The sequence below is a fragment of the Pinus tabuliformis genome, chromosome 2_1 (assembly GCF_031772625.1).
Source record: "Pinus tabuliformis cultivar Carrire ecotype Pingquan chromosome 2_1, CPIR1, whole genome shotgun sequence".
Classification (NCBI taxonomy): domain Eukaryota; kingdom Viridiplantae; phylum Streptophyta; class Pinopsida; order Pinales; family Pinaceae; genus Pinus; species Pinus tabuliformis.
Window position 1 is genome coordinate 611,980,819 of NC_142299.1, and position 18,875 is coordinate 611,999,693.

Sequence of the window (18,875 nt, forward strand, 5' to 3'; positions counted from 1 at the left end):
TAAACATGCAGAATGGTAGTCAACCATGCAAGAGGAGTAGGGGCCAATGGAGGACACCGTGGTGCAACTGTATGATGAGATGATACTTATAAGGTAGGTCATGGATCCTCTCATTGGCATTCAGAAGAATGAATAGGAAGTGATGAAACTCCTGAAGATAAAAAATAGAGCAGTTGATCAAATATATGAGTGGACTACCAAATATCCAAATGCTCCGCAAAATTTGGAAAAGAAGGATAAAATTGTTGTAGAAATAGATAGAGTTTAGTTAAGACTCCACCTACATAATCACTCGCATCTTGGAGCACAGTCGATTAACTCTATGGTTGTGTACAATCGAATGCATAATGGGTTTGAGAGTCTAACACAGAAACATGCCAGATGTTCGTCATTAGATCTCTTGAAGCAATCAGAGGTAGGGAAATCATCTTCCAGAAGATTGGGGAATATATTGAACAAATCAAGCATTCAACAGAACGGGAAGGCTTAGAGGTTACCAAAGACATTATTTTGCAGTATGCCTTTGCACCAATCAAAGCGCACATGAATCTCTCATGGTTGTGGATAATGTACAGTCAAGCTCCAAGAACATACTAACAGAGGCATTGGAGGTGAAGATGTGCTACAAAGGGAACTTTCCAGTTTGGGTCGAAGACATTGCAAAGGAGTTTAGATCTTGGCAAACTTACATTACAAGTGATCTCCATGAGGAAGAAAATGATTTATACATTTGATGATTCTTTGTCCCTTTGTTATTTTTGTCTCATTTGTATATTGTCTTATGTAATAAGTGTTATGTAATGAAGTCCAAGGGACACATCTGGAATATGAAAAGCCACACATTGTAATGTAATGAGTAATGTATAAAATATGAAGTAATCAGAGGCAGGGAATTCATCTTCTAGAAGATCAGGGAATATATTGAACAAATCAAGCAGGAAACAGAACGGGAAGGCTTGGAGGTTACCAAAGACATTATTCTACTGTACACCTTTGCACTAGTCAAAGCACACATGAAGCTATCATGGTTGTGGAATAATGTATAGTCAAGCTCCTACAACATACTGATGGAGGCATTGGAGGTGAAGATGTGCTACAAAGGGAACTTTCCAGTTCGGGTCGAAGACATCGCAAAGGAGTTCAGAGCTTGACACACTTACATTACAAGTGAACTCCATGAGGAAGCAAATGATTTATACATTTGATGATTCTTTGTCCCTTTGTTAGTTTTGTCTTATTAGGCCATCATCTCATTTGTAAATTGTCTTATGTAACAATGTACTTGGATACAATGTTTCATTCATGTAACAATGTACTTGGGATCTTACACTTTTAATCAGAAGCTCAATGAGGTGGCATTCCTTCATACATGTATCATAAATGTAGTCGGACTATTCTGGTTATGTTTCTGGTATATGTTTCTTTATGTACATACTAAGTTAATGAACTAATTTGTTGCTTAGCTATGGATATTATTGAATGAATGATGCTATGATTTAATGGTTGTTGGACTAATTTGCATGTATTCAACAAGTATTTCTCTCTATTCTCGGGCCCCCTTTAGGATAATAGGATTACTTTTCTAACAGGTGGCTCGTTTCCCTCACTAGCCAAGGTAGTTCCCTTCGTATACCTTACATTCGATGTCTCACAAATCTCACATTATTGCTGCCCAAAAGTAGTGTGTGCTCTCTTGTGTTGGTTGGTACCCAAGGCATATCTTTAAATCATTCCAATAGTGGCTAGACCATATGACTGGATGGGTATCCTACACCAAACAGTGTGAGGTCTAATTGGGAATTCACATCAAGGATATCCCCTTACAATGTTGATGGCATCCAACACCGTCAACACAACTCCTAGTTGATTTTCCATGTAAATAAAATAAAACCAAGGTCTTAGGACATGTATTCCAAGCTGAATGTTTGGAAAACATTATAGTGGGCATCACTTATGGATTAATAATGGCTATGGAAATTGGCAAAGGCATTGGAAAAGGCAAATAGGCAATAAATGAAATTTAATTATGAAAATAAAGGAAAATAGGAGAAAAGGAAGGTGAAGAGACACAAATTTGCATGCAAGGGAAATTAGAGGAAAAATAAAAGAAAATGTAGAGAAACGAGACCTTAATAATAAAAAGGCATCAAAGAAACAATTCACAACTTTTGGCCTAACTTTTTTCAACTCAGTTTTGGTTCTCTCCTTTCACACTCCCATTCTCTCATACTCTTGCACACTTAGAGAATTCTTGGAGCATTCTAACATTCACTTGGATTGGAGAAAGAAAGAAAAGAAAAGCAAGGAAACACAATGAGACAATTGGATCAAAAAATGCAACAGGGATATTTTGCAGGTAATAGGTTGCGTGTGTGATTTCCTTGTTGAGTTTTGGATGCATTGTATATGCATGTGGTTCCTTGGTTATGTGTTGTCATTAGCAAGGAGATTTGTCTAGATTGACAGTGGTTTTAGCCTTGCCTTGCCATTTCCTAGATAACATGTTGTTTTGGGTTTCCCATTTGTTTTTCTAATTAGTTCTCAGGTTCCTTATGGTTGTGGTTTGGAATAAATGCTCCGGAGCCCTGAAAAAACTTGGGTTGAGTTACTATTTCCTGGAGCCTGTAGGTTGGGACAAATTCTTTGGATCCTTGGTGGTTTAGTTAATAGTCCCTAGAGCCACGAGTTGGAACAAATTCACTGGAGCCCTGGTTGTTGGGTTGTGTTATATTCTTTCCATCACTATCCCACGTAGTTAACCGGGGGGTTAGAAGGGGGGAGAAGCCCACCCTTCGTTGCGTCGATTGCGTAGCGGGGGGAGTCACAGGGGATTTGAGGGGTGCAGGTAACCCCACTCTATGGGGTCCAGGGGGCAACGCCCTAGAAAATTTTGGTTTTGGACCCTATATTAGGTTGGGCAGACCTACATATGGTTTTGTGCATGTTTTTCGGTCCATGGTTTTGGACGCGATGGTTTTCGGTCCATGGCATTGGATGCTTCGGGATGTATAAATATGTATTGCAACATTGAAAGGAACATAATGAAAAATCAAGCTGGTAGTCCCGGTTTTGGGATCCAGGGTAAAATCTCTGTGTATATGTGTTTTATGTGTTATGCTCTCGCATTATTTGTTTTCTATGTTTTAGAATTCGTATGAAGGTAATTTCTATACGGGGTTAAATCCCACATTTGGTATCAGAGCTGCTTTGGCTTCAAGGGGACACCTTTGCTGCTGAGGGGTTTTGCTCAGGTCTGTGGTAGACCTTGTTCAGTGGGAGATCTATGGGATCGATTCTGGTGGTGAAAGAAGATGGCGAGTAGTGGAAAGATAGAGATCGAGAAATTTAATGGTTAGAGTTTTGAGTTATGGAAACTCAAGATGGAGGATCTGTTGGTGGATAAATATGAGTGGATCGCAGTAGATCCGGGTACTAAACCAACTGGAGTGTCTGATGAAGAATGGAAGAAGTTGGATCGGAAAGTAAAGAGCACAATATGATTATGTGTCTCAGATTCAGTATTGCTAAATGTATCAGGGGAAGCTACGACGAAGGCTTTGTGGGACAAGTTAGGGACTTTATGCCAATCTAAGTCCCTGGTGAATAAACTGTTCCTATGGAAAAAGATGTATAACCTTAGGATGAAAGACAGAGACTTGGTGACAGAGAATTTGAACGCATTTAATACTGTGGTAAGTCAGTTATCATCTATTGATATTAAAATTTCAAATGAAGATAAGTGCATCAGTTTGTTGTGTTCTCTACCAGATTCGTGGGATAGTCTAGTTATTGCAATAGGTAGCAATGCAACTTCCTTGTAGTTTGATGAAATAGTCTCATCCTTACTGATGGAGGAAATGAGATGGAAAAATATGGAGAGCCAGAATGGTGATGCCTTGTTTGTACGAGGACGGTCCTAGAACAAAAACAAAGATAAGTCATCGAGTGGGAGGTCTAAATCTAGAGGGAGATCTAAATCTCCAGGAAAACCTGTAAAGGTGGTGTGCTCGAAATGCGGAAAATAAGGGCACTACAAAAGGGATTGTAAATCTAAAGCTCTTGATAAAGGAAAGGGATCTGATTATGCTCCTTCTGCAGAGGCAAAAACCACCTCAGATGAAGGTGGGGATGTGTACTTGGCTTCTTCAAGTAAACATGTAGATCACGAGGCATGGTTGATTGACTCAGGTGCATCCTTTCACTTCACTCCCTATAGAGAGTGGTTCTGCGAGTATGAGAAATATGATGGTGGTGATGTCTTCTTGGGGGATGACAGGAAGGCTAGAATTGTTGGTTGCAAAAAGGTAGAGTTGAAGTTGCAAGGTGGAAGGGTTAGAACACTTACGGGTGTTCTGCATATTCCTGCATTAGCCAGAAATCTGATTTCTGTAAGCAAGCTAGATGATGCAGGTGTAAAAATAGTGTTCGAGAAGGATACCTGCAAGATGGTTCGGGGGGCACTGGTATTGATGCAGGGAGTTCAGATTGGAACTCTATACAAGCTGCAAGGTATCATTGTTGTTGATGGGTGCAACAGTTCTATGGTTCCTGAAAGTGGAGCAGAAAATCTAGTGGTCTCTGGAGAGAAGACCATGTTGTGGCATCAAAGGCTTGGACATATTGGAGAGAAGGGTCTTCGAATACTTCATGGTAAAGGTATGGTAGAAGGTATGAGTAATAGCTCTTTGGATTTTGATTTCTGTGAAAATTGTGTATATGGGAAGCAGAATCGGGTGAGTTTCCCCTCTAGTGGTAAGAGGGCAAAACAGATATTAGAGCTTGTGCACAGTGATGTGTTTGGACCTGTGAAGGTTCCACCACTGGGTAAGTCTGTGTACTATGTATAATTTATAGATGAATTCTCACGGAATACATGGATATATTTTCTTAAGAAAAAATCTTAAGTCTTTGACAGGTTTAAATAATTTAAGGAGCACCTGGAAGGTATGCTTTTTGATAAGTAATCTAGTGGTTTTTCCATACTATTTCTAATCTTTTCTGCATATTGAGCCTAAAAACATAAGGGTTTTGGTAAATTGTGTGAAAATGGGCAAACGAAGCTTAATTACTAATAATCGATGTTTTCTATGCAGAAGGACGCGGAAATAGGGGATTATCGAGTAAAAACGAGAAGCGCAAGGAAAGTAACTGCTGCCCCGTCGACAGGGAATAGGATGCGGACAAGATCAAGCAAAATTGGAGCCGAATAACCCAGGAAAAGGACGCAGGATATCGTGACGGAGAACGCAAGAAGGAAAGAGGAGACCCGAACGAATAGCGAATCCCTCAGGATCTTCGATCCTGAGGGATCGCTGCTTTAAGTTTATCTTTTGTATCTAGACATCTCTGTCATTTCTGTTATATAAAGGTACCACGCCACCGAGCATGGGGGGGAACGACTGTTAATTAATTAAAAACTCAGAACGATTTTGATCACTGAGCTTTTGTAAGATCTGATTTTGTACACTTTTGTTAATGCAATCAATATAAAGGATTTGGTGTTCACCTCGTTTCTACATCTGAAGTAACTCTAAGCAATGCGCCATCGTAGCCAAGGGCCCAGCTCTGACGGTCACTCGCTGTTGTATCATACGGTGATTTGTGTGGTTTGCATATTTCTTTCATTACAGTAATTCGATATCTCTTTGTTCTGATAGACTATGTTTCTTAATTAATATTCGAAATCTGAATAAGTTCTTTAATTCACGTCTCTGTATTACACAAACTGAATCTATTCGAATTGCATTTCTACAGCAAGATATTGGGATGAATGTTATCATTGGATTCATATGAAATAAGTATTTGTGAGACTCGAAGATAATATTATCTTGTTCAGAAACACAGTCACATCATACATTACCCTCGGATTGCTGCAGTAGTATAGACCGTGTACATACTTTTAGATCTGCTGTTCCTTTTAGGTTTGTTGTTCCATTTGGATTTGCTGTTCCATTTGGATTTGCTGTTCCATTTGGGTTGCTGTTCCAATTGGGTTTGTTGTTCCATTTTATATGATTGACGTTTCCTGTTTATGATAGTTTGCTGTTCCATTTTATATGATTAACGTTTCCTGTTTATGATAGTTTGTTGTTCCATTTCATTACTGTTGTTCCATTCTAAGAATTGCTGTTCCAGTTTACTTTCGCCAATTTGCCTTTATTGCTTTTGCCAATTTTCCTTTATTGCTTTATCGGAAGAGGAAGGCGAATTACCCGAAGGAAATGCTGAGCAATTAGAGGCTGGAACTAACCAGCCAGGAGAAGGAATTGAGGAAGAAAATGCACAATCTATGGGTAGCCCGTTGCAAGACCATCCAGGAGAAGAGGAATTGGCAGCAGTTCTGGCCAACATGGGAGAATACGGCCAAGCCTCCAGTCCAGGAGGCATCCTTGACGGTCCCGCAGAAGAAGAATTACCTGAAGAAGGGCATGCAAAAGAAGCAGGGGAAGGAAACCTGCCCGGTAATGAAGCAGAAGACATCAATTCGGGACAATCTGTCCCCAGGGCACCGGAAGATGTTCCGGGAGAGGAAGAAGGAGTAAAATTAAAGGCCAAACCCTCTGTCGAGGCTAGGGAAATTGCAAAATTGAAGAAGAAGCACCAGAGGATGCTGGGCACGATAGCCAGACTTCGGCAACAAATCAGAATGTTGAAAGCCAGTCTGAGAATACAAAAAACTGCAAGGCAAAAGAAAAGGACCACGGCAGCAAGAACCCCGAGGGTTAGGGTTCGTTTTGAAGGACGAAACCCCATCAGGAGACCTACTGTTGAGGAACAGTCCGCTGTTCCGAATGTTAATGAGGAACAGGGTGCTGTTCCAATAGAAACTGTTGTTCCATCTGGCCCGGAGGAACGAATGGACATTTCAATGGAGCAGCAAGAGGCTACGGTGGTAGGAAGACCACACCAACCCTTTGTTCGCATCAAAAAGGAGACGGATAGCAAAGAGGTTCAAACGGAAACACCCCCCTCGGGTGTAATTCGGGTACTAAATTCGAAACAACGCAATAGGAAAGTCCAGGTTAAACTTCCAGCTCCTACGGCTGCCTGGAAGAAAGACCCGAAAACCAGGACCTTGCATAAAATGATGAAGGAAGCCCCGCAGGAGGCCGAGCAGTTGCGAGAACAGACGGTCCCCAAGGAAAGATATGAGGAGCTCCAACAGCAACTTCGAAACATCAGTCAGTCTGAAAGCCAGGCCTTTGAAGGATGGCAGAAGGAGCAGGAAAAGGTTGCTAAGGTAACTCGTCGACTAGATAGTGTTGTTAAGCAGATGGACACCTTGTGTTCCTTGTATACTGATGTTTTGACTTGTAGAGCCCCTGCTAAAAATTATGCTTTATTTTTGCTTGAACGTTATTTGAGATTAAAAATAAAAGATGTTAGGGCAGGAGCACCCATCCATATCAACACTGTTAATGATTTTATAGATTGCTGCAAGCACTATGGAGTTAAAGTTCAAAGATTGTTATGTGAATTCTACTTGCACAACCTTGTCTTAGACCAGGAAACTGATTTGAATCCTGGCCCTTTCATTGGCGATATACAATTTCAAGCCTTTATCTCATTTGGGGTGAATCAGTTAAAATGGTTTAAAGCTTACAACATCTTTCAGAGGCAAGAAAATAGTTTAGACCTTTGGGTACGAGCTGAACCTAGGGACCCAGCAACATTATGGAGAGAGCATAGGAGTATGATGAGGATCCCAGGTGTCATGAAGATATTAGGTCCCATGCATGAAGACTTGATCCGAAATGGTCTGGAGTATTTCCTGACTATTAAAGACCAGGCCTTCCATGCTGCAAAGTTTCGATACCGAACCTCTAACCCAAACATCCAGCTCAGGGAACCCTTTAACTTTGAGAATTTTGGATTGGCTGCCAGTCGATTGAGTCTCTATGGGGAACGGATTCTGCGAGCAGGCCCATTTTGGTTGGGATATCGGTTTCGCAGTCCAATTGTTTGGCATCCTGCACCTGGATATCAGGCTCTATATGAGATGCCTGCAGATCAGTTAGACCAGTTCTTTGACCATCTAGTTGCTAATCATGGTTGTCGGCCTCTTCGAGAGATCCCTTCTCCGGCCTACTCTCTCACAGCCCTGCATGTCAATTACAACGTTTTCATGAGGACATGAAACAGGGTAAGCAGGGGGGTGTGTGGAGCACCTGGAAGGTATGCTTTTTGATAAGTAATCTAGTGGTTTTTCAATACTATTTCTAATATTTTCTGCATATTGAGCCTAAAAACATAAGGGTTTTGGTAAATTGTGTGAAAATGGGCAAACGAAGCTTAATTACTAATAATCGATGTTTTCTATGCAGAAGGACGCGGAAATAGGGGATTATCGAGTAAAAACGAGAAGCGCAAGGAAAGTAACTGCTGCCCCGTCGACAGGGAACCGGATGCGGACAAGATCAAGCAAAATTGGAGCCGAATAACCTAGGAAAAGGACGCAGGATATCGTGACGGAGAACGCAAGAAGGAAAGAGGAGACCCGAACGAATAGCGAATCCCTCAGGATCTTCGATCCTGAGGGATCGCTGCTTTAAGTTTATCTTTTGTATCTAGACATCTCCGTCATTTCTGTTATATAAAGGTACCACGCCACCGAGCGTGGGGGGGGAACGACTGTTAATTAATTAAAAACTCAGAACGATTTTGATCACTGAGCTTTTGTAAGATCTGATTTTGTACACTTTTGTTAATGCAATCAATATAAAGGATTTGGTGTTCACCTCGTTTCTACATCTGAAGTAACTCTAAGCAGTGTGCCATCTTAGCCAAGGGCCCAGCTCCGACGGTCACTCGCTGTTGTATCATACGGTGATTTGTGTGGTTTGCATATTTCTTTCATTACAGTAATTCGATATCTCTTTGTTCTGATAGACTATGTTTCTTAATTAATATTCGAAATCTGAATAAGTTCTTTAATTCACGTCTCTGTATTACACAAACGAAATCTATTCGAATTGCATTTCTACAGCAAGATATTGGGATGAATGTTATCATTGGATTCATATGAAATAAGTATTTGTGAGACTCGAAGATAATATTATCTTGTTCAGAAACACAGTCACATCACACATTACCCTCGGATTGCTGCAGTAGTATAGACCGTGTACATACTTTTAGATCTGCTGTTCCTTTTAGGTTTGCTGTTCCATTTGGATTTGCTGTTCCATTTGGATTTGCTGTTCCATTTGGGTTGCTGTTCCAATTGGGTTTGCTGTTCCATTTTATATGATTGACGTTTCCTGTTTATGATAGTTTGTTGTTCCATTTTATATGATTGACGTTTCCTGTTTATGATAGTTTGCTGTTCCATTTCATTACTGTTGTTCCATTCTAAGAATTGCTGTTCCAGTTTACTTTCGCCAATTTGCCTTTATTGCTTTTGCGTGATAGCAGGCCTAAGGCTGTCGTGAGCCCAACAAGACGCTGCCTAGCTCCCTGACCTATAAGCCCATGCTTTGGTTTTCTTTCTTTATCAGTTTCTAAAGGGAAGGGTTATTGGTTCCGTACCCTTGACTGATCATCTGCCTTGTGTGATTTCATTTCCTGAATTGTTTTAGTTACAGCTTAGTGTTTGTTTCCTTTCAAGTTATTAGAACGCTATACTACCGAGCACTACTTGGACAGAACAACCTCGGATTGAGTTACTCCTTGCAAGAACAAAACGATCTCGGATTGACTTAATAATGTGGGATAATTGGTGGTGTGAGAGACCCTAGTTATAGCTCTACATTTTGGCGTCGTTGCCGGGGAAGGAGTAATAGCCATTTGTCCTTTATAAGTAGTGTGCAAATCTGCTAGGAGGGAGTTGGATTTTAAAAACGGAAGGTAAGAACCTGCGTACGGAGCATGTAAAAGCCCTGCTCCACCGTCCGCTCTCTTAGTAGAATTGCCAGTTAAATAGGATTTAGCAGTTTAATTGGAGTGCATGACTAAGCAGAAAAAGTTAGAAAAAGATCAAAAGCCTCCATCCAAAGCCAAGGGGCCGGTGACCCTTGGACGAACGACCTTTATAGACGAAATCTACAAGAAAGCCGACTCTCAGCCATCAGTAGGATATAAGAAAGCTAATTCTAGACAGCCTACTAGTTCCCTTCAGGCCTCGGGATCACCATCCGAAGCTTTTGCTGAGGTGCACAGTCGAACAGAGGAGCAGGATTTTCAAGATATTGAAAATTTGACTCCTGGACCATTGCACGAAGGGACCCAAAGTAACCTTTGTGAAGGAGAAGGAGAAACAGGGGAAGTTGAGGAACCTAGATCTCCTATTGAATTAAACCAGCCTTTGAATAGCCCGGACAAGGGAAGCGCTGCGAAAATCCTTGTTGAAGGAATTCATTCACCGTAGACAGTTGGGGCCATTATCATCCCTGATCAAGGGAGTGGTGTCAAGACAATCCCTGTTAAGACTACCCCTCCTCAACCAAGGAACACTCTCTTGGAAATTCCTGAAGATTACTGGCATATATTTGATCCCATGGCGTAGAATCAGCTAAACACCCAGACCTCCACATTGCAATATCCGATAGTATATTCTGCAGCAAACGCACCCATGAAAGCCATCCCTCTCCAGCATATTCCCACATTTCATGGCCTCACATCAGAAGATCCGGACGCATTCTTGTTCGAATTTGATGTATTATGTAGAGGATACGACTACACCACCGATCCCCAGAAACTGAAACTGTTCCCCTCTACATTAAAAGGGGCTGCGTTGAGATGGTTTATGGGCTTAGGTGGTGGGGTTATTAACAATTGGGACCAAATGAAAGAAGCCTTTTTAAAGAAATACCAAGATTACTGTAGGTCAAGGGAACTAAAAGATGAAATCTTTCAAATGTCAGCCAGACCAGACGAAACCTTAGAAGAATATGTGGAACGTTTCCAATATAACTTGCAAAGATCCCCTTATGCATCACTACCTCTGCCTGACAACGTGTTGAAAACTGCATTAATTAGAGGTATGAGAGAGCAATGGATCGAAACGTTAAACATCATGGGGAAAGGAGACATTTATCAGGAAAATTTTGCTGATATCATTGATCTGTGTATCAGGAGCTCAAGAGGCAGCACGAGGATAAAACCCGCGGAATATGATCGCTTCCCCAGAGATAACAAAACATTAACAGAGGGAGTAACACGGGTGGAACTTGGAAATTTTCTAGAAAATTTTAAAACTGATATCCTGGGAACACTAACTACACAACTTGACATTGTGCAGGCCAAACAGAAGCAAGCCGAGGCAGAGCAGAATCTAGCCATCTTTTGCCCACGATGCAGGAAAAAGCACAACCACAAAGAATGCCCGCTGGATACAGTCCAAATATGTGCTATCTGCACCAAGGACCACCTGACCGAAAGCTGCCCTTCACTTCCTGGTCTGAAGGCAGTATACAAAGAAGCAGAAGAGGAGTCAGAACCAGCATATTTTGTTAACCAGCGTCGTCAATGGCAGCCTAGGCAACCAGGTATGTTTTCAAACCCCTCCTCTTCTTTTCAACCCCCGCAGTTCAACACTCAGCAACAGAACATGTGGCAAAATCAGTCCCAACCCCCGTTTTCAAATTGGTCACCTCAAATGTTTCCTACTCCGAATCCTTGGATGTCCCAATTTGGTTGGCCAAACTGCCCTTATCCTCCACCATATTGGCAGAATAGTTCCTATCCTCCACAGTGGACCCCTTCCACTTCGCAAGGCTCATCCTGGCAGACAAGCTGGCCAAGACCGACATATCAGCCAGCAGGATCAATCCCACTCCCTCAACCAACTCTGCCAGCCTTACCACAAAATTCCCAGTCTAATCTGAGACCGCAACTCCCAGCCCAACCCAACCCCAATCCTAATAATAGGCCAGTCCAATCCATTCAAATCATAGACACATCAGAGATTGAGTCTGACCTAAGGGAGTGCAACGATCTTCAGTTAAGATCGGGACGAATAGTAGAAACAGAGGGAGACAAAATGGTTCATATTGAAAATCAGTTACCTGTAGAACAACCCCCACAACGGAAGGATGAAAACAAAGAGCAAAACAATAAACAAGCAAGCACATCCTCTCCTCCTTTCCCAGAACGATTAGTCATATCTCGACCTATACAACCTCCAGACTTTGACATTCTGGGAGAATTACAAAATTTGTATATAAAGATTCCATTCCTCCAAGCTATACAAGATATTCCTATATATGCGAAAACCATAAAGGAATTATGCATCAAAAAATCAAGGAGGAATACAAATACTAACCCTAGAGTCCAAGTAGTTGGTACTTTATCCGACCTATTATCAGGAAAGGAAACACCTATCAAATATGAAGATCCCGGGAACCCAATTGTAACCGTTCAAATCTATGGCCAAACCCTGACTAACGCTCTAGTCGACCTAGGAGCCGCAATCAACATTTTGACAACCTCCACCTGCCAAAAGCTTGGCATTACGTCAGTAGAACCTACCTCTACTCTGTTAGAATTGGCAGATCGATCTGTGGTTCGACCAGAAGGTACTCTGAATGATGTCATGGTTTCCGTAGATTCATGGGAGTATCCCACAGATTTCCTGGTAATTAATCCTAAAACTCGACTAGATGGACATCCGTTAATCTTAGGCAGACCCTGGCTTGCTACTGCCGATGCCTACATTGGCTGCCGGCAGGGAAACATGACTATAGCTAAAGGACCCGATGTCAAAAATTTAATTCTGTACCCTCCAGCTCAGCCAAGCCTGCCAATGATCAAAACTAACCCTTATCCTATATCATATCTCGCTAACAACATCAGATCTCCATTAACCATACAGAAGGCGTTAGACTTCAAGGATCAAACAGAAGACGACGCCATTAACAATTTTATTAGTCAAACTGAAGCTAGAAAACATATACAGTGTCTTATGATAGAGGCAGCATTTGATAACGAGCTAGAAGAAGATCCCTTAAAAGATCCGCATGATCAGACAATACCAGTAACTGTTGTTGCTAATACTAAAGTAGTGGAAATTGAACCTGGTAAAACTCTGAATATTAACGCCAATCTTACACCAGATCAAGAGATAAAACTTGTTAATCTGTTACAAAAATACAAAGATGCATTTGCATGGGATTACCCCGACATGAAGGGGATTGATCCTCAATTATGCACCCATCACATTTATATGGAGAAAGACGCAAGACCTGTCCGTCAGCCACAAAGGAGACTCAACCCGCACCTAAAAGAGATAGTGAAAGATGAACTTCAGAAGCTCTTAGATGTTAACTTTATTTATCCTATCTCTGACAGTAAATGGGTCTCTCCCCTCGTGGTGGTACCAAAGAAAAACGGAAAATGGAGAATCTGCGTCAATTACAGGGAGTTAAACAAGGCTACACAAAAGGATCACTTTCCCCTCCCATTTATAGATCAAGTATTGGACACGTTAGCAGGGAAGAAATTTTTCTCCTTTTTAGATGGCTTCAGTGGATATAACCAAATCCAAATTGCCCCTGAAGACCAGGATAAAACTACCTTTACGTGCCCTTGGGGAACGTTTTCCTATCGTGTATTACCCTTCGGCCTATGTAATGCCCCTGCTACATTTCAAAGGGCTATTCTCAGTATTTTTGCAGATCTAATAAACGATGGACTTGAGGTGTATATGGACGACTTCACACCGTATGGGGATGAATTTGATCCAGCTCTGGATACCCTGGAAAAAGTTTTACAACGCTGCATTGCTACCAGACTCTGCCTCAGCCACGAGAAGTGCTACATGATGATGACGGAAGGAATCATCCTAGGGCACTACATTTCAGCAGCTGGTATCCAGGTAGACCCTGCTAAAATTCAGATTCTTTTGCTCATCCCTACCCCCACTACTCAAACAGAGGTACGTAGTTTTCTTGGATTTTCCGGATATTACAGACGTTTTATAGAACATTATTCACGGATTGCAGCACCTCTGTATGCTCTGACAGGTAATGTCGATTTTTTGTGGACAGATAAATGCGACCAGGCTTTTAGAGAATTGAAAAAGTTGTTGTCAATTGCTCCAGTCCTTCGAGGACCAAACTGGAATCTGCCATTCCAGATCTCATCGGACGCCTCGGATACAGCAATCGGTGCAGTCCTAGGACAAGAAGAGGATAAGAAGCCATACGCTATTTACTATATTAGCAAGAATTTATCCTCTGCCGAACTCAATTATACTGTTACTGAAAAGGAATTTTTGGCCGTAATCCATGCTGTTAATAAATTTAGGCATTATATTACAGGTTACCCTGTTGTGTTATATACAGATCACTCTGCTATTAAATATCTAGCAAACAAACCTGTCACGAATGCTAGAGTAACTCGATGGTTGATCCTGTTGCAGGAGTTTGACATCACAATTAAGGATCGACTCGGCAAGGAGAACCCTGTAGCCGACTTCCTCTCAAGAATACCCAAATCAAGCGAAGCAGCAGCCGTGGAAGATCAATTCCCTGACGAACATCTATTTGCCATTGCCGTTCGCACACCCTGGTATGCTGACGTCGCCAATTACCTTGCAATGGGTAAGTTACCCAAACACCTAACCCCTCAGGAACGAAAACAAATTGTTCAAAAAAGCACACGATTTTCGTGGATTGGAGACCATTTATTTCATACAGGGGCAGACATGCAAATTAGAAGGTGTATTCGAGAGGATGAGATCCTAGACATCTTAAAGGTTTGTCACACTGGACCATGCGGGGGGCACTTTGCCGACAAGAGAACAGCACGTAAGATACTACAGGCAGGGTACTATTGGCCCACAATCTTTAAGGACGCGAAAAAATTTGTGCAGGCCTGTGATAGCTGCCAGCGAGCAGGAAAACCTGGTCAAGCTGATGAAATGCCTCTGAGACCACAACTGGTTATTGAGCCATTTGAACGATGGGCTCTCGATTTCGTCGAACCCATTAATCCACCCTCAAACCAAAGGACATACATCTTGGTAGCAACAGACTATGTTACTAAATGGGTTGAGGCTGAATCATTAGCTAGGGCTACAGAAGATTCGGTAATACAATTTTTGTTCCATTTGTTTGTACGTTACGGACTCCCAAGAGAAGTGATTACAGATGGTGGACCACAATTTGTTGGAAACAAACTAGCTGCAACACTTAACAATTATCATATCCAACATAAGATTACTACCCCCTACCATCCGCAGGCAAATGGACAAGTAGAAAACAGTAACAAGATAATTGAGTCAATCTTAACAAAGACCATCGCATCACACAGGCGTGATTGGGCTGCTCGGCTACCTGAAGCTCTGTGGGCTTATAGAACCACATATAGAAGTACGACAGGCTATTCACCTTATCAATTGGTGTTTGGGAAACAACCAATTTTTCCTATCGAATTTGAGATCCAAACACTACGAACTGCACAAGAGGTCGGCCTAGATCTGAATGAGGCACAGATCAATCGACTACGACAAATCAACGAATTGGATGAGGTTAGGCTCTCTGCATTACAAAACACAACATTAATCCAACAGAAGCGAGCTAAGTGGCACGATGCACTTATAAAGAATAAAGTCTTCCATGAAGGAGACTGGGCTCTGTTATACGATTCTCGGTTCTAGGACTTCCCGGGGAAACTCCAGACTCGCTGGCTAGGACCATATGAGATCCAGAAGGTGCATGACAATGGGAACCTCACTCTGACCACAATTGACGGTTCTGGACATACGTTCAAAGTAAATGGCCACCGAGTTCGTCTCTATCGAAGACCCCTTACTCGGGAATCCTTTTGTCAACAGCTTCAGCAAGATACTGATTTGGAGATCCTAGGAGAGGAAGTGAAATCTTCCTCACCCATAACTTAAGCAATTTGTTTTTCGTAATTTGTACATAACATCCTGTACATATGTTCTTTTCATCTTTTGTTTGCAGTATTTTGGTTAAGCACTGGTTTGATTTTGTTGTTCCTTTTTTTTTAAAAAGGAACAGCACCCGTTTGATTTTGCTGTTCCTTTTTAAAAGGAACAACACTTTTGGTGTTTTGCTGTTCCTTTGTAAAAAAAGGAACAGCACTTGTTGTTTTTGCTGTTCCTTTGCGAAAAGGAACAACACTTTTTGCTTTGCTGTTCCTTTGCGAAAAGGAACAACACTTTTTATTTTGCCGTTCCTTTGCGAAAAGGAACAGCACGTTTGTGTTTTGGAATTTTTGCTGTTCCTTTGCAAAAAGGAACAACGCTTTGGCATTTTGGAATTTTTGTTGTTCCTTTGCGAAAAGGAACAGCACTTTTTCGTTCTGCTATTCCTTTGCGAAAAGGAACAACACTTTTGGTTTTTGCTGTTCCTTTACGAAAAGGAACAACACTTTTGGGCTGTGCTGTTCCTTTGCGAAAAGGAACAGCCCGTGTGGATTTTTGCTGTTCCTTTGCAAAAAGGAACAGCCCGTGTGGATTTTTGCTGTTCCTTTGCGAAAAGGAACAGCCCGTGTGGATTTTTGTTGTTCCTTTGCAAAAAGGAACAACACTCTTTGTGCTTTGTTGTTCCTTTGCAAAAAGGAACAACACTCACATATTCCTTTTTTTTTCAAGATGCAGAATGTCTTTAATTCCGCTTTTTTCCGCAAGACGAATCATCCACATGCTCAGACACCATCTATTTGGACGTCTTGCGATTATTCTCTCCTAAATCCTTTGGATATAGCAATGACATTATGCAATGAACTTAAAAGCATGTTATACCGAAACCTGCATATCATAAATCGCTATTGTTTTAACAGTCAGCAGATATAAGAAGATAAGAGGAGCGACACTAACTTTCGTCTTTACTGTCATTATCTTGTTCCTGAACCATGGTTTGGCAATTTTTATCATGTCGATTTCCCTAAAAAATTCCTTGATCATCATTGAGGAATATGAGCAAACATCTATATCTGTCTGTTGGGATTGTAAGACTTCTTCCACCATTCCCCGCTCTTAAGGAGTGCAGAGCCACCCTTTTGTGTAATTGAACAAAGAAAAAGAAGTGTGCTGCAAAAGAAGAACAAAAGAAAAAAATAAAAATAAAGATATGAAATCGTCAAATGCAGGATAGGGGGTCTCATTCAGAGCCAGCCTACCATGATCATAAGTATGGAAGCGAAGTGGCATTCCCATTACGGCCACCACACCAGGGATATGGTCCAAAGGAAAAATAACAAGCAAACCTTGGAACAGGAGGTCTCATCACGAGCCGGCCTGACCATGTTTCGTGCCTACCTTGTGAATGGCATTATGGTTATCTGGTCACCAAGCCAGCATAATGGCCTGCATTTTGACGAAGCACTCTTCAGTACATACACAAAGGATAATGGTTCCGGAGGGTGAGATAAACAACTTTGCCAAGGTTATGAACATCTGTTGGCAGCAGAGCTCTGTTAATGGCATTGGAGTCGTAATATTTACACCAACATGTATGATATTAAGTCTGTTTGTCTTTTATTTCCTCTGCATGTATCATATGTCACACCCTGATATAATTATCGCATGAGTATTATCACCAATCATGGCAACGGAATTGACAATGACTACTGAAGACTTCGTACGGTTGACAGACATCCAACCCTCGGTTCCTCATTATATCACACTGGCTTATCTTAAAAGTGATCCATTTTTCTGCCTCGATTTCGGTACTTCACTGTCTTTTTACAACATGGCATAATTTCCATCTGCTGTACTTTATGATTTGACTCCCGACTGGCTGTTGCTCCTCTCTTTGACGGCTGGGGGCAGCCTATCAGATCGCGGGGGGGGGAGGTGACCTCATTACTCCAATGGTTACATGGCTGCACATCATTCGGGCAAAATAACAACACGATTTAACGGTATGTTGATCTCATTCTACGGACTGCCACCCACGATCTTTCTCTTTGATGCATGCTCTGCGAAAATCCTTCCTAAAATAGCATCGAGTATCCTCTCTGTTCGGTAAATACTGCGGACAGTTGTTGTTCCATTCCCAAGTTCATTTCTGAGAGTAAGCTATGGGCGGGAAAACAATCCGAAGAGAACCGCACAAGCTGATCGCGTCTGATGCTGCCCGCGAAATTCTGGAAAATGCAGGATGGTTGAATTACTTCAACCGCCTGCAAGAATCGAACGAGGTTGTAGCGTTGGAATTCCTGCAAAATCTGCAGGAAAACCACTCTATAGTCGGAGGAAAGCGGATAGAAGTCACGGAGGACATCATTGCAGAAACCTCAGGATTACCAGCTGTTGGACCCAGATGGGAGCTGAAGAAGGAAAGACTGCAGAAAGCAATGGAAATTTTCCAAAGCGAAGGCCAAAGTCTGACAGTCAAAGGGAAAGGAGTTCTGTCGACGACACTGGGGGAACCCTGGACCGAGCTGGCGAAAATAGTGCAGAGCTATATCACCTGCGAGGGGAGGAAGGATGTGGTAAGTGCTCGTCACTTAAAAATTCTAGCTGTTTTGAAGGGAAAATGCTCTGTAAATCTCCCTGCCTTCTTAAATTCATTATTACATGATGCGGCCCGAAGTTTGAAGAAAGCTCAGCGCACAGAGACGGTTGTTAGCCACCACGCACTGATTCGGCTCATAATAAGCCACAGTCTTGCCCAACAACAAGACACTTGGGAGGAATTGGTTGAAACAGTCAAAATGGGACTGGCTTTACCTCGAACCTCCAGCACACTGGAACGTTCAGAAGAACACAAGGAGCCAACAGCAGAAAAGCAGGCTGTTTCAAAACGAAAGCAGTCCTCTAGCACGCCGGAACAATCAGAGAAACGTAAGAAGTTGGCGGCAGAAAAACAGGCTGTGTCGAAACAGAAGCGATCCTCCGATACGCCGGAACGACCAGAGGAACCTAGAGAACCTGTTGGCACTCCCAACCTGCCTGAAAGACCCAG